The sequence below is a fragment of the Halichoerus grypus genome, chromosome X (genome assembly GCF_964656455.1).
Source record: "Halichoerus grypus chromosome X, mHalGry1.hap1.1, whole genome shotgun sequence".
Lineage (NCBI taxonomy): Eukaryota > Metazoa > Chordata > Mammalia > Carnivora > Phocidae > Halichoerus > Halichoerus grypus.
In genome coordinates this window covers 19,522,766-19,536,590 of record NC_135727.1, presented here as the reverse complement: position 1 = coordinate 19,536,590, position 13,825 = coordinate 19,522,766, and positions in this window count along the sequence as shown.

Genomic DNA, 13,825 nt, shown 5'->3' with positions numbered 1-13,825 from the left:
AAATAATACAGTGATTTAATCCTATTCTGTGGTAGTCTATGTACAGCCATTTTAATTACTCCCAATGTCCTGCTAGCATTTAAGACACTCCGTGTTTTCATTACACTGAGAAGTATTCCTGGGTGCAAAGTTACCGCCCAGGAGATTGGACAGTGTGTGGGCTAACAGGATGGCCTTGGAGGCCGCCACATATCGAGGAGGCTTCTCATCCCCAATGATCACACTCATCATTGACCTTCTCAAAGTTCTATATTAGGGTGTCCAGGGGACAGGTATTATAAAAGGGCTTCAGAGAAGGGTTCAGCAGAGCTGGATCACCAACCATTGTGCCGTCATAGTATTCAGAATCTAGGTCAATGTCTACAGGGCCTCACCAACTTCCTGACCCTCACCAACTTCTTAACCAGACCTCCTCTTGCACCTTGAATTAAGTTCATCTGATCACCTAGTGCCATGATTTTACCCTTAGAAGCCCCTTCAAATCACATAGGAAACTTTTGAAAGAAAAAATAACAGTGCCACAGTCTATACCCCATACCGAAAATTCTAATTTTATGTTTGGGATGAAACCCTGGCATCAGTATTAAAAAATTTTTCTCCAGGTGACAAGCATCAGCCTAATGCCTGCTTTCTGCCTCCTGCTTTCCCAATTTCATCAACACTTGCCTTCTGGGTCTCAGCCGTCTATTCTTGTGGGCAGTTGGAGTCTTCCTCCGTCCGTACGGGAGACAACTACTGCACTCTGGGCACAGGGGGCACCCAGTTAGCTTCCTGTCTGGGTAGCCTGGCTGGGCCACAATTACCCTTCAAGACAACAAACCGAAGTGGGGAAGGTATGGTGAGCCAACCCTCAAAGAAGAAAACAGACGGCAGGCGCCCAAGTGGGCCTCCAGGTGTCAACACTGACCCAGAGGGAGCAGGAACCTGCAGACTGGCAATGGTAACTTCGAGACCTCTGGAAGGTTCTTTGCTAGGTGTTAGCCCTGCTGTGTGTGTCCTGACTGTTTCCCTGCCTGGGGCAGAGTGAAGCCGTTTAAGCAGGCTTCTCAGTTTGCCCGCCATCTGGGGCCCAAGGAGGGAGGAGCTGGGGTGGCAGGGGCTCCCGCTGCAGCCATGCTTGGGGGTGTGGAAGGGAACCCAAAGGGTGGAGTGGGAGGTGGCCGCCCCAGAGAAGGGAGGAGGCAGGGTCCCAGGTCGGACACCAAAGGTAGGGAAGGAGAGCATGGTGGGACCACCTGGGGCTGAGAGGGCACCCAGCTGCTGAGCAGAAGAAAGGCTCCAAGTGTTTCCAGGCCAGGCCCGGATGGCCAAGAAAAGGTGAGGGGCCCTACGAGGCCTCTGTCAGGGAGGGCCTGTCCCTGTCTTCTGAGGGCCTCACTGCCACCAAGAAGTTCCCATCGGGGGCGCCTGGGTGGCTCAGTTGGTTAAGCGACTGCCTTAGGCTCAGGTCATGATCCTGGAGTCCCGGGATCGAGTCCCACATCGGGCTCCCTGCTTAGCGGGGGGTCTGCTTCTACCTCTGACCCTCTTCCCTCTCATGCTCTCTGTCTCTCATTCTCTCTCTCTCAAATAAATAAATAAAATTTAAAAAAAAAAAAAGAAGAAGTTCCCATCGGTGCCGTTCCACCCAGCGCCGCGCTTTGCGCGCAGAGAGAGCGGCCTCTCTGCCCACCTGGGTGAGGACACAGTGGCAGGGCCCTCAGCCCCGAGCCAGCTTCTCTCTGGGACACCACTTCCTGACCCTCCCGCTGGGGTTCTTAAATTGGTCGCATCACAAAAGCCCCGGCGGACCTGACGACAGCTACGGGGAAAGGCACCCGCATTGCTTTCACATGTGACTCGGGGTGGGGGTGGGTAACTTTCACAGAGCCTCCCGCCCTTCCCCTGCACCCCCAAGTGAAGACCCCCCGCTCTGCCCTCCCGCTCTCCCGACTTGCCCCCGGCACACCGGGCTCATCCTGCGTGGGGTGTCCTATGCCCCAGTGACCGCTAGGTGCCGACAGAGACCCGGCAGGACGCCTCACCTCTTCTAGGGCTGAGGGCCACCTGTCCGCGGGTCCAGTTTGCCCTTGCCCAAGGGGCGAAATGGGGGCTCGGGACAAAAGAGTGGCCCCAGGTCTGCCCCCCTCCCCCCCACCGCTCACAGGGAATAAAGGCTGGAAACGACTTCCTGCTCACACCTGCGACATTCTCCTCTGGCAATCCTCTCCCTGCCCTGATCCCAGCGTGTAGGGCTATTTCCAGCACTCAGATCGAGCAGGAAACGTGCTGCCAGTGTAGCTGCCTTTGCCGTCCCCGTGTTCCCCACACCTACAGCCTCCCCTCTCCAGGTGGGAGCGGATGGCGAGCCACGTTCTCTCTGCCCCCCAGCAGGACCCGTCGCCTGGGAGCACGGTGGGCGGGACTACGGACAGGGGCCACATTTCAGTAGCTGTGTGACTTTGAGCTCATTACTCAGCCTCTCTGTGCCTGCCTTTCCTCGTGTATACAAGGAGAATTGGAATGGCACCTACCTCCTGGGGCTAGTATGGGAATGGAATGATTGCATATTTCTAAAACACTTACGACAACACCTGGCACGTAGTGAGTACTCAGTATATGTTAGCTATTCTAATTTGCCTTCTTGGATCTTTGTAGCAGGGTCTCAGTAATTAGCTTTTTCTTTTCTTTATTATTATTATTATTATTATTATTATTATTATTGGCATTTCCCACTTAGGGCTCCTAGTTTCTGACTATGGACTTTGCCCCTGACTTCATCGACTGTGTCTGATGGTTGCTAAGTTCTTTTTGGTCCCAGTGTTCTAGAAAGCCCTGGTGCTGCTGTTATGCTCTGGGTTGAGACAGGCCTGACAGTGTATTATTCGAGTCCCAGTGTTCTCTGAGAACACCAGAGAAAGAACATTAGAGAAAGTAGAAACTCCCTCGATCTACAGATAGAAACCTTTCCCCTCTGGTGTAAATATTTGACCCTCAGAGCACAGCTTCTGGGCCCATGCATAGAAGGCTGCTCTTAGGACACTAGTTACACTTCTAGCCAGCAGGTACTGTGCTTTTCCTACTCAAGCACACAGTTTTGTTTGAGCAAGACCTTACACATCTCCCAGGTTCCCACATCCAACTACTTTTCTAGCCAAAAACTGAGGAATGTCTTACATGCTTCGTATGTCAGCCATGTTGAGCTGTTCACCGTGCTAGCTGATTCACAGCTAAGAGAACTGGAAATGCAGACAGTCTCACATGGGCAGAGCCTCTGAGCAGAATCAGGCACCTTCCTCCAAAAACCAGCCTGCAGGCCCATTAGAGAGCACACTAAACTAGAAGCTGTCAACTGTGTTGCATAATCAACCAGATGTGTCCACACAATGACTCGTGCTAATAAATTTTTTTTAAGATTTTATTTATTTATTTGACAGGGAGAGAGACAGCGAAAGAGGGAACACAAGCAGGGGGAGTGGGAGAGGGAGAAACAGACTCCCCGCCGAGCAGGGTGCCCGAAGTGGGGCTCGATCCCAGAACCCTGGGATCATGACCTGAGCCGAAGGCAGATGCTTAACAACTGAGCCACCCAGGCACCCCTCGTGCTAATAAATTACGTATAAATTTAAGAAACAGAACCAGGTGTTCTTAATGAATGTATTTCAAGAATAATTTCAGTGAGTGGAAAAACAAGGCCCAGCATGAAGAGGGTGCTTGCAAAGATAAAAGTGACCAGATTGTGCATGATCAGGTTGGGCAGTTCCATTAGCGACTCTCTCTGTACCAATGTCTTAAGCCATCCTCTAAAAATCCATGGCAAATTTCCAGATTTTTGTTAAGATAGGCTAGGTTATACATACCAGCCCTCCCTCTGGAAAAAAAAAAACTTTTATTTTTTAATTTGTTTTTATTTTTTAAGTCATCTCTACACCCAACGTGAGGCTCGAACTCACAACCCTGAGATCGAGAGTTGCACCCTCCACCAACTGAGCCAGCCAGGTGCCCCTGAAAAAGAACGTTTAAAAACCTGGATGAAATGTAAAGAATACCTTCTTTAAACAGTTGAAAAGCTGAAAAGGGAGTAAGGTGTTACCTGGACAAAATAAAGGGAAAATAGAGACCTAGATTTTCTAAATCAGAACATTGTTTACATAACCTCTTAGGATAAAAGGAGCATAAACCAAAGGTTGAGATGTTTACAAACTAGGGAGTCTAACATGACTGCCTTCCTTCAATTAGCTGGCACCCAAAAGGCTCCCCCCGAAGGGTAGAGGATGTGGCCCAGCCCTCACACAGAAGTTCATGTTAGGTTCTACTTCCCTGATATGTAGGCAATCCCAAGCCTGAAAATTTAAGGTTGTCCTCCACTGAGAGTACCCCCGATTATCCCCTCAGTACTCCGTGTGGCAGAGGCAAATGGAAATCCTCTCTGGAGGAACGTGACCTCATCCTAGCCTAAAGTTCTTACTACAGATAATTGCTAAAGGATGTGGACCAGAATAACCAGGCAAATAAACAAGGCACATGGGCAAGAATAAAGAGAACAATAGACTGAAGAGAGACACACCAAATTTCAGTTAATGAAATTATTAGACACAGATCACAAAACAACTATGCTTATAATTTTTAAAGTTATAAAGAAGGAAATCCCACTTCTGGCCAGTGTAGAATAAGAGAACAATTTACTCTCATGCCTGAACAACAAAAACTACAAATAAATGAAACAATGATTATCAAGACACTGGACATCAGGTTACAAGGGACAGTGACCCATAAAGATAGTTAACAGAAAATGCATTCCCCACAACTGTCCCAGCCTGCTGCCTTGAAAGTTTCCAGGTCTCATCAACAGAGCCTGGTGGACCTCCTGAATTGAGGAGATGGGAAGGAGTGTTGGGAAGAATGAAGTGGCTAAAGTTTGCTAGACAGATTACCAGGGAGGGGATTGTACAGAGAGAAAACTTAGGAGATCTGCAGGGATACATATGTGTGATGTGCGAAACTACCCAAGACTAGGCAAAGAGCTATCCAAAAGGACTAGAGGGAACAGTACCCAGCATTCATGCGGGACTGAGAATAGAACCTATTCCTACCTACCAGACTTGAAAACATCACAATTCATGGCATTGGGTGCAGTACTCATAAAGTTCTTGGCTCAGTAGTGTGGCATAATTAGTCCTCCCCTAAACATGGTTCTGGTGCTAACAAATCCAAAGAACCTGATTCTTTCCAAGTAGCTAAACTGCATCCTAGGAAAAAGGTCAAAAATATTTCCAGAAATACAAAAATATCCAGTACCCAACAAAGTAAAATGTCATAGTGTCTGGTATCCAACAAAACATTACAGGCATGCAAAAAATCAGGGAAATATATCACATAATGAAGGAGAAACCAATGAAATTGACCTGAATCTGACAGAGTTGGTAATAATGGCAGAAAAGGAAATTAAGACAACTATTATAACTATATATCTGTGTTCAAAAGAACAAAAAGGAGACATGGAAGCTATAAAAAGAGCCCAAATCAAAGATGAAAACTACAATATTTAAAATGAAGACTATACTGGATGAGATTAACATCACCTTAGCCATGGTGAAAGATTAGTGAACTTGAAGACATAGCAACGAAAACTCTATCTATCTATCTATCTATCTATCTATCTATCTATCTATCTACCTATCTGTCTACCTATCTATCTTCTATTAAACATTGAGCTGGGAGTGCCTGGGTGGCTCAGTCGATTAAGCATCTGCCTTCAGCTCAGGTCATGATCCCACAGTCCTGCGATTGAGCCCTGTGTCGGTCTCCTTGCTTGGCGGGGAGTCTGCTTCTCCCTCTCCCTCTGCTCCTCCCCCGCTTGTGCTCTCTCTCTCTCGCTATCTCTCTCTGTCAAATAAAAAAAAATATTTTTTAAAAAAACATTGAGCTCATACTATTACCAATCTAACAAAACATGGTTCTATTTAGTGTCCTCCTTTTCATATTTGTAACTACCTTCTCTGACAATGAGAAACTGGGCCTCTATTATCCAAATATTTTTACTTTTTTTGCTTAATACTAGAAATCACTAAAAGTAGTTCAGAATTGACAATGTGTAACTATAAAGAACAAACGTACCTGGGAAACCTACACAAAATTCATTTTTGAAGTAACTACAGATAGGATAATAGACACATTGATATAGAAAGAGATATAGAGGGGCGCCTGGGTGGCTCAGTCGTTAAGCATCTGCCTTCGGCTCAGGTCATGATCCCAGGGTCCTGGGATCGAGCCCTGCATCGGGCTCCCTGCTCTGCGGGAAGCCTGCTTCTCCCTCTCCCACTCCCCCTGCTTGTGTGCTCTCTCTCGCTCTCTCTGTCAAATAAATAAATAAAATCTTTAAAAAAAAAAGAAAGAGATATAGATGCATGTCTCTTTATATAATATACACATTCATACATACACTTACATATACATGTGTTGAAGTGCATATATGTATATATATATATGCATATTTCCTATCTCTGTCTATGGAGAAAGCCTAGAAATGTGACACCACACTGGCAATTGGCATACTTAGTGTTCAGTTCTTATTTCAGAAATACCATTCTCTACCACAAGGAAACAAAGTTATTCGGAGAACTGGCTGATTCCAGAGCTGGGACTGGGAAAGTACATGACGCCCTTTGCATACCATGCTATTGAGAAAAGAAGAAAGTGGCCAAAGAATGGCAGGTACATGTCAAAGGACAGAAGAGCCAGCTTAAAATGTGTACCAATGGCCAAATCAGGGACAAACTGAACATCAATATTAAATAATGGCAAAAACAGATTATAATCCACTGGAAAAAAATAAGAATTCTATCTCCTGAAATAAATAAATAAGTAAATGCAGAAGAAGAAAACACTTTTCTTACAATGGAATATGAACTAAGAAGTACAGAAGAAATGATGGAATTAGAAAATCACCATTTGTCAGCCATCATAATAATAACTGATTCAGGCAAGAATCAACAATGGATACTAACACGAGGAGTAAACGTTTGGTGTATAACCAGTTAATTCCATAGTCTCAAAATATCTCCCCAAAAATATTTATTATTTACAAAGGGGAATATTATAACTTTACAGTGGAGAAAGCTGGCAGACACCACTTTAAGGAAATGATCAAAATGATCACAAAGTTAACATTAGTAATGGGACAAATTGACATTTCTTTGCATCTTGATATGATGCACAGAGAAGAACCCATTTCTTCTGTGATACTTCTGCCAAAAATGCATAACGAGAATCTAATCATGAGGAAACATCAGATAAACCCAAACTGAGGGACATTCTACAAAATACCTGCCATGTAATCCTCAAAAATGTCAAGGTTATGGCAAAGGCAAACTGATGAATTGCTCCAGATTAAAGAGACCAAGTAAAGAGACATGACAACTGAATGCAACCCATGATCCACAAGTTTATAAAGGACTTTGTTGAGATAACTGGTAACATTTGAATAAGGTCTGTTGCTGAGTTAACAGTGCTGCGTTCATGTTAATTTCTTGTTTTTTGTAATTGTGCTGTGGTTTTAAAAGAGAACGACCTTGCTCTTTTTTTTTTTTTTTTTTAAAGATTTTATGTATTTATTTGACAGAGAGATAGAGAGAGAGCACACACAGGCAGAGTGGATATAAACTGAAGTACTCTGTCGGCAACTTATTTTAATGGTTCAGAAAAAAATACCATACACACATATACATACATAAACACACACAGACAATGATAAAGCAAATGTAATAACAAGCTGTTGGTAATCTGGGTGATAAGTACTATACTTTCAATTTCTCTGTACATCTGAAATTAGGCTTAAAATGTTTTTAAAAATCCATCATGCTTAATAATATGAGAAAGTTTTGTTAAAACTATTAGGTAGAAATTGTATGAGAAACAAGATATTTACACAGTCCCAAAATGGAAAATAGTAACTTCCCAGTGGAGAAACCTAACATACATCACCATCAGCAAGTATTCAATGTTAACATCATTAATGTTGAAATAAACAATACCATGTGTCTCCTGATAGTATGCAATGAGAAGGAAACAAAGTAAGTTCATAGGATAACCGGAATCTAGTCCTGAGGCAACATCACATGAATCCAAATTGAGAGAACTTTCTGAAATACGACTGAACTGTAGTCTTCAAAAATTTGAGTCATAAAAGACAGACTGAGAAACTGTTCCAGATTAAAGAAGGATAAAGAGACATGACAACTAAATAAATGCAAGACATCTCCCTGCAAAATAAATTGGAAAGTCTGGGGTGCCTGGGTGGCACAGTTGGTTGAGCATCCAACTGTTGGTCTTAGCTCGGGTCGTGGTCTTGGGGTGGTGGTTTTGGGGTCATGGTCTCAGGGTCACGAGATCGAGCCCCACATGGGGCTCTGCACTAAGCGCAGAGTCTGCTTAGGACTCTCCCTCTCTTTCCTTCTGCCCCTCCCCCGCTCTAAAATAAATAAATGAATCTTTAAAAAAATAATAAAATAAATTGGAAAGTCTGAGCAAAGGGTATATAATAATTTTTTGTACTGTTCCTTCAAAATTTCTGGGAGAAATAATTTTAAAAGAAAATGTTTATAAAATGAATCTGAAAGCATTGATTCTTTTTCTATGCCCTGAAGTTGTTTAAGTCATACTGGAATCACATTATTTTTGAAGGTTTTGTAGAATTTTCTTAATCTGATGGCATGTATCGGAGGGAGGGAGATCCTTATCTACATTTATTTAACTTTCTTTCGCATTTGGCCTACTAGACTTTCCTTCTCTACTACAGTCAATTTAGCAAGTTGCATTATAGTAAAAATTATCTGCATTTTCAAATTTATTTACAAAGAGTAGTGCAACAAATTTTCTGTTTTCCGGCTGAAAACAATAGATACTTATTTCTCATGATTTTGTGGATTGGTTGGGTGATCCTTCTGGTTTGGGCGACCTCACATGATTTGTGCAGTCAGTTGGCAATGAGGCTGAAGGATCTGGGAAGGCTTCATTCACATATATGGTGACTAGCAGGCTGCTGACTGAAACATCCCAGTTCTCCACATGGCCTCTTCAGTAAATTACCTCAGGCTCATCCAGGTGAAGATGGTCTCCAGAGTTCCAAACTCAGCAAGAGAGAGAAGGCACCAATTCATGGCATTCTGAATGCATCACATTTGTTAAAGCACCACTAAACAAAGCCAGTCATATGGTCCAGCCTCGCCTCAAAGAGTGGAGTAATAGGCTCCACCTCTTGACAGGGAAAGTGGCAAAATCACTATTGCTAAAAGACATGCATTTAGGAACGGGAAGAGTTTGTGGCCATCTTGCAATCTCTCACACCTTGTCTGGTTGAGTATTGATAGCCCTCTCTAAAGTGGATATAATCACGTGGGCACTTACATGGGACATAAATACCTAATGCTCTGTGCCCACTTGGAGAGGCCCATCTGTATATTTCTTCTCCACACTTCCTAGGTGCCAGACTTCTAATATTGACCTTTCCAAGTCCCTGAGCAGTTTGGTCAAGCTATTAATTACTGTCCACAAACAAATTAATATTCTAGGCTATTTCTCCTTCAAGTGGATACACTTGGAGTTCTGACCAGTTGTACTATTTCACTACTGTCCTTCTGGGCTAACCCTGAGGAAGGCTGCAATGTACCATCTACCCACTTTTGCCTGGTTCCGGCAAACCATGCAGATGTATATATAAACCAGTTCCATTCTTTACCCTCCCTGTTAACTGGTCATAGGAAATTCTTTTTTTTTTTTTTTTAAAGATTTTTATTTATTTATTTGAGACAGAGAGAATGAGAGAGAGCAAGCACATGAGAGGGGGGAGGGTCAGAGGGAGAAGCAGACTCCCTGCCGAGCAGGGAGCCCGATGCGGGACTCGATCCAGGGACTCCAGGATCATGACCTGAGCCGAAGGCAGTCGCTTAACCAACTGAGCCACCCAGGCGCCCTGGTCATAGGAAATTCTATGAGGGCTGCAGGAAAAGCAGCGAAGCATGTACAGTGGAAGTCTAAACCATCTGTTCATGCAGTTTACTAATGCCTTCCATACTTAATCAGCTCTGTTCCTATATACCATTTTCATTTTACAATGGCATACTGCTATATATACCCAATTTTATGATCTGATGGGTTAACTACGCATATTTCATGATGGGAAATGCAGGTGAAATAGTTATTTGGTATTCTATAATCCAATGTTCAGCCTCTACAAGGGTACAGTAGCAAACCAGGATTTGCTATTCTACTAGAGAGTTGCCAACCAAAAAAGGGCATGCCTTACTCAAAAATTCTAGGGGTCTGACACAGTAATTCTCCAGTTGGGGCTTGCCAGAGACTACACAGAGAATTTCTGTCTGCCACAGACACTGTGACAACTCTAATACACTCGGGTCTGCTGGATCCCAACAACCAATCAGAAGGACAGTTTTTATGATAGCCCGGCTCTGCTGCAGAGCCTTTACTGCCATTGGCCCCACTCGAAAATGGCACCATGATAGACTTCCTGGTCAATGGGCTGGAGCAGCACACCTGAATGTGGTATCTGTTCTCTACAAAATCCAAAGAAACCTACAAAATACCATTTTCTTTGCTCGGGTGTGTGTTGCAAAAAGCTGCAGCTCCTTATTTCAGGCCACTGGGTCCCCAGTAACTTCACTAATAAGGCAGGCTCCCGAGTTTCATGAAAACTAGCTCTCATTCTCTGGCATGCATGTGTCTTACTAAGATAGCTAGAGTACCTTCTGCTTTCTGTTCATCAGCTCCAGTTACCATGATGTAAGAGTCCTGTGCAATGTTCTCAGTGATATCAAAATAATGATGGGCCCTCTAGACTATCTCATAACAGAGAGCCGGAGAGTTGACAGAGAAAGGAAGTAAAGAAATGGAAGCAGTTTCTTCTGTTTTCTTCAAGGTAGACTTCATGGTATCTGTTGATGAGGCTAGGAGGGTGGTAAATGCACTTGACAGGTTAATAACCACTCACTGATGAAGGAGGCATTGATTCTCCTGGCCCAGAAAAACAATGGTTGAAGAAGGCCCATATTGGAAGACACATTTTTGCTGAGTTTCCAGGGCTGGATAGGAGTTCCATTAGTTGAGAACCATGTGCATTTTGCAGACACCGCATCAATACTGGGGAAAGACTGGGAGATAAATGAGTTGTTCATGGGAACAGTAGAATGTGTGTATCACTGGATCAGCAAGAGTTAGATCGTGTACATGGGATGGGTCCAGTTCTTGGAAGTCCTTAAGAAGGCCTAGAGAGTCCGTTCCTCCTTCATCAAGGTCCCCACACACGAATTTATATATGCCTCTTCTGTGCACGCCTTACACTTTGTATAGCATCACACAATGTAGCACTCCTTCCATGTAGCTCCAGGTCTCAGGAAGCAGGAGAGAATGGCATGTATATGGGCCAGCACTAGGACAAAGCCATGCTGCTGTGTGAACTTCCCCAGACACTCACATGGATACAGAGCCTTCAGAGGTCCATAGAATATTTTGCAATAGTAAGAAGTCCACCTGTACTCTCCTATGTTCTCACCCTACTGACTCCAAGGCCTCCCATTTCCCCAAAAGCGCAGCCAGCCATTTTACTTCCCGCCCAGGCCTGGTACCACCCAAGTTTTGGACCTGGACTTGCTGAGGGGATCCAGACACTTCTTCCCAGGTACCTCTCTAAACCAGGGGAAGCTTGACCTCCTGAAAGATGAGATGCAGCTGAGCAGCTAGGCTCCTCAGCAGAGCTGGTGCTTCCTAATGGCTAAGGACGCTCTGTTCATTTGGGCTTGGCCTGAACAGTCTCATGGAGCTAGAACCTAGTCATTACTAAATTCAAGATATCAGAGAAAACATTGGCTGGAACTTCTTGTCCTCACTTTTTTCTTGTTAGAAAACACAGAATCTCTGTCTAATAAATAGCACCCTCTCCCTCTAAGCCAAGAGTCATGTGGAACAAAAGCAGAGGAGTTGTCTTGTTTTCTACAGTTAAGAAGTGGGGGATTCAATATGTGTTTACAATGATAGCAAAGTTAAAATAGCTCAACTACGTTGCCAAATGAAGGATAACAGAGACATAAACACCATCCTTAAAAAGATTCTTTTAGAAGGAAAGTATGAATTGAATCATTTACTGAAGTACTGTTTGAACAGATGGTGTGATTAACAGCTAACATGTAAGCCATCTCGGGAGCTTAAGGAAAAGTAAACAAGGGGAGCTAAAAAGAGATCACTTTATTCCCCAAAAGGTTCTTTCATTCATTTTACTAGGAAAATTGGAAAGTCTATGTTTTGAGGCTGTGTTTCCTTGGGGGATGTCAGGAGTGAGGGAGGAGGAGAGTCTCTTCAGAGCAAGAGCACACGGATGCAGGGTTGAGCTCCACATGTGTCTCCTGAAGGATGACATGGGTCTGAGCAGCCGAGACCCTCTGCATAGCTGACTCTTCCCAACCACTGAAGACACTCCTCATTTCTGTGTGTCCTGAAAGGTCCCATGTGCCCAGATGGAAGAGAAGGGACTTAAGAGTTGGGAACCAGTTATGAAACAGGCACTCCGCTAGGAACACTACAAGCACTGCTTCCTCTAAGGCTAGCTCACCATGGCCCCGGGAGGCGTACGTTATAAGGCCGATTTCCCCACTGGGACACTAAGGTGGGAAAAGGAGGAAGAGATCTCCCAGAGCCACATGGCTACTTTGTGGAGCTGCCCATGAAACGCTGGCCTGTTGAGTTTCAGGCCTTAAGAGAGGCAGCCAGTTGCAGAGGGAAGAGCACTGAACAGGATTATCTGGAGACATGGGTGTGAAAGGCTCCTCCGCCAGCTAGTGCCTCAGGCACAGCAGCTGTTGCCTTCTGTGCCACAGTTTCTCCATCTTTAAAATGTAGAAGTTGTACCACATGAACTCCAAGGTCCTCACTTGGGTATGGAAATGATATCAGAATATCAATCAAGTTGAAAAAAAGAAAGAATATCAATCAAGTTGGCTTCCCCAGCCCCATCATTCCTGAGCACCTTCAGCTGAAATCAGGAAAAAGTCCTTGCACAGCGGTGCAGCTCTAGCCCTGGTGCCGCCGCCTTAGGCAAATCTCCAAGGAATTGGCTGACCCTGGGCACAGCGCTCTCTTGACTGCCTTCCCATGGCATTATCTTATCATATCATAGCATATCTTATCCACTTAGTGATGGCCCAGCACAGGTTGTCCTAGCGTTCTTCCCTTCGACTAATATTTATTGAGTGTGTAGTAATGCTCCAGGCACTGTGCTACATACTGTGCAAACGATGGTGAGCAAGGACACAGTGTCTCTCTTCCTGAAATTAGGCCCAGTGGGGGAGATACACAAGCAAACAGATAAGTAAAACACAGAGGGATAAGTGTGAGCATAAGAAAAGGAACCAGAGTTCTACCTGAGGAGTCAAGGTATGTTACCCTGAGGTAATGATGTTGACATCAAACTCAATCAAGTTTGTCAACCATCCAGAGATTTAGAATCACCCAGGTGACTGTTGCAGATTTGCTTGGCCTATTATCCTGGCATTCGGTAAAACGTAGATGAAAATGTTAGATTCCCGTGCCATTTAGGGTCAAAGTTGCCAGGAAGATAATGAAAGGTTTTGTTTCCAAAGATCTAGAGACTTAATGAAGGAGGAAAGCAACTTCGGTGTCAGTAGTCCAGAAATAAACTCCTTCTCTTGGGCATGTTCTTGTAAATACTTCTGAACTCTTTCATGTGAAGGGCCTTCTAATTGCCCCTCTGGGACCTAATCCTGGAGGCTTTGAAATGGTTTCCCTTTGCAACTTTGAACCTTTGATACGGTGTCCCCTG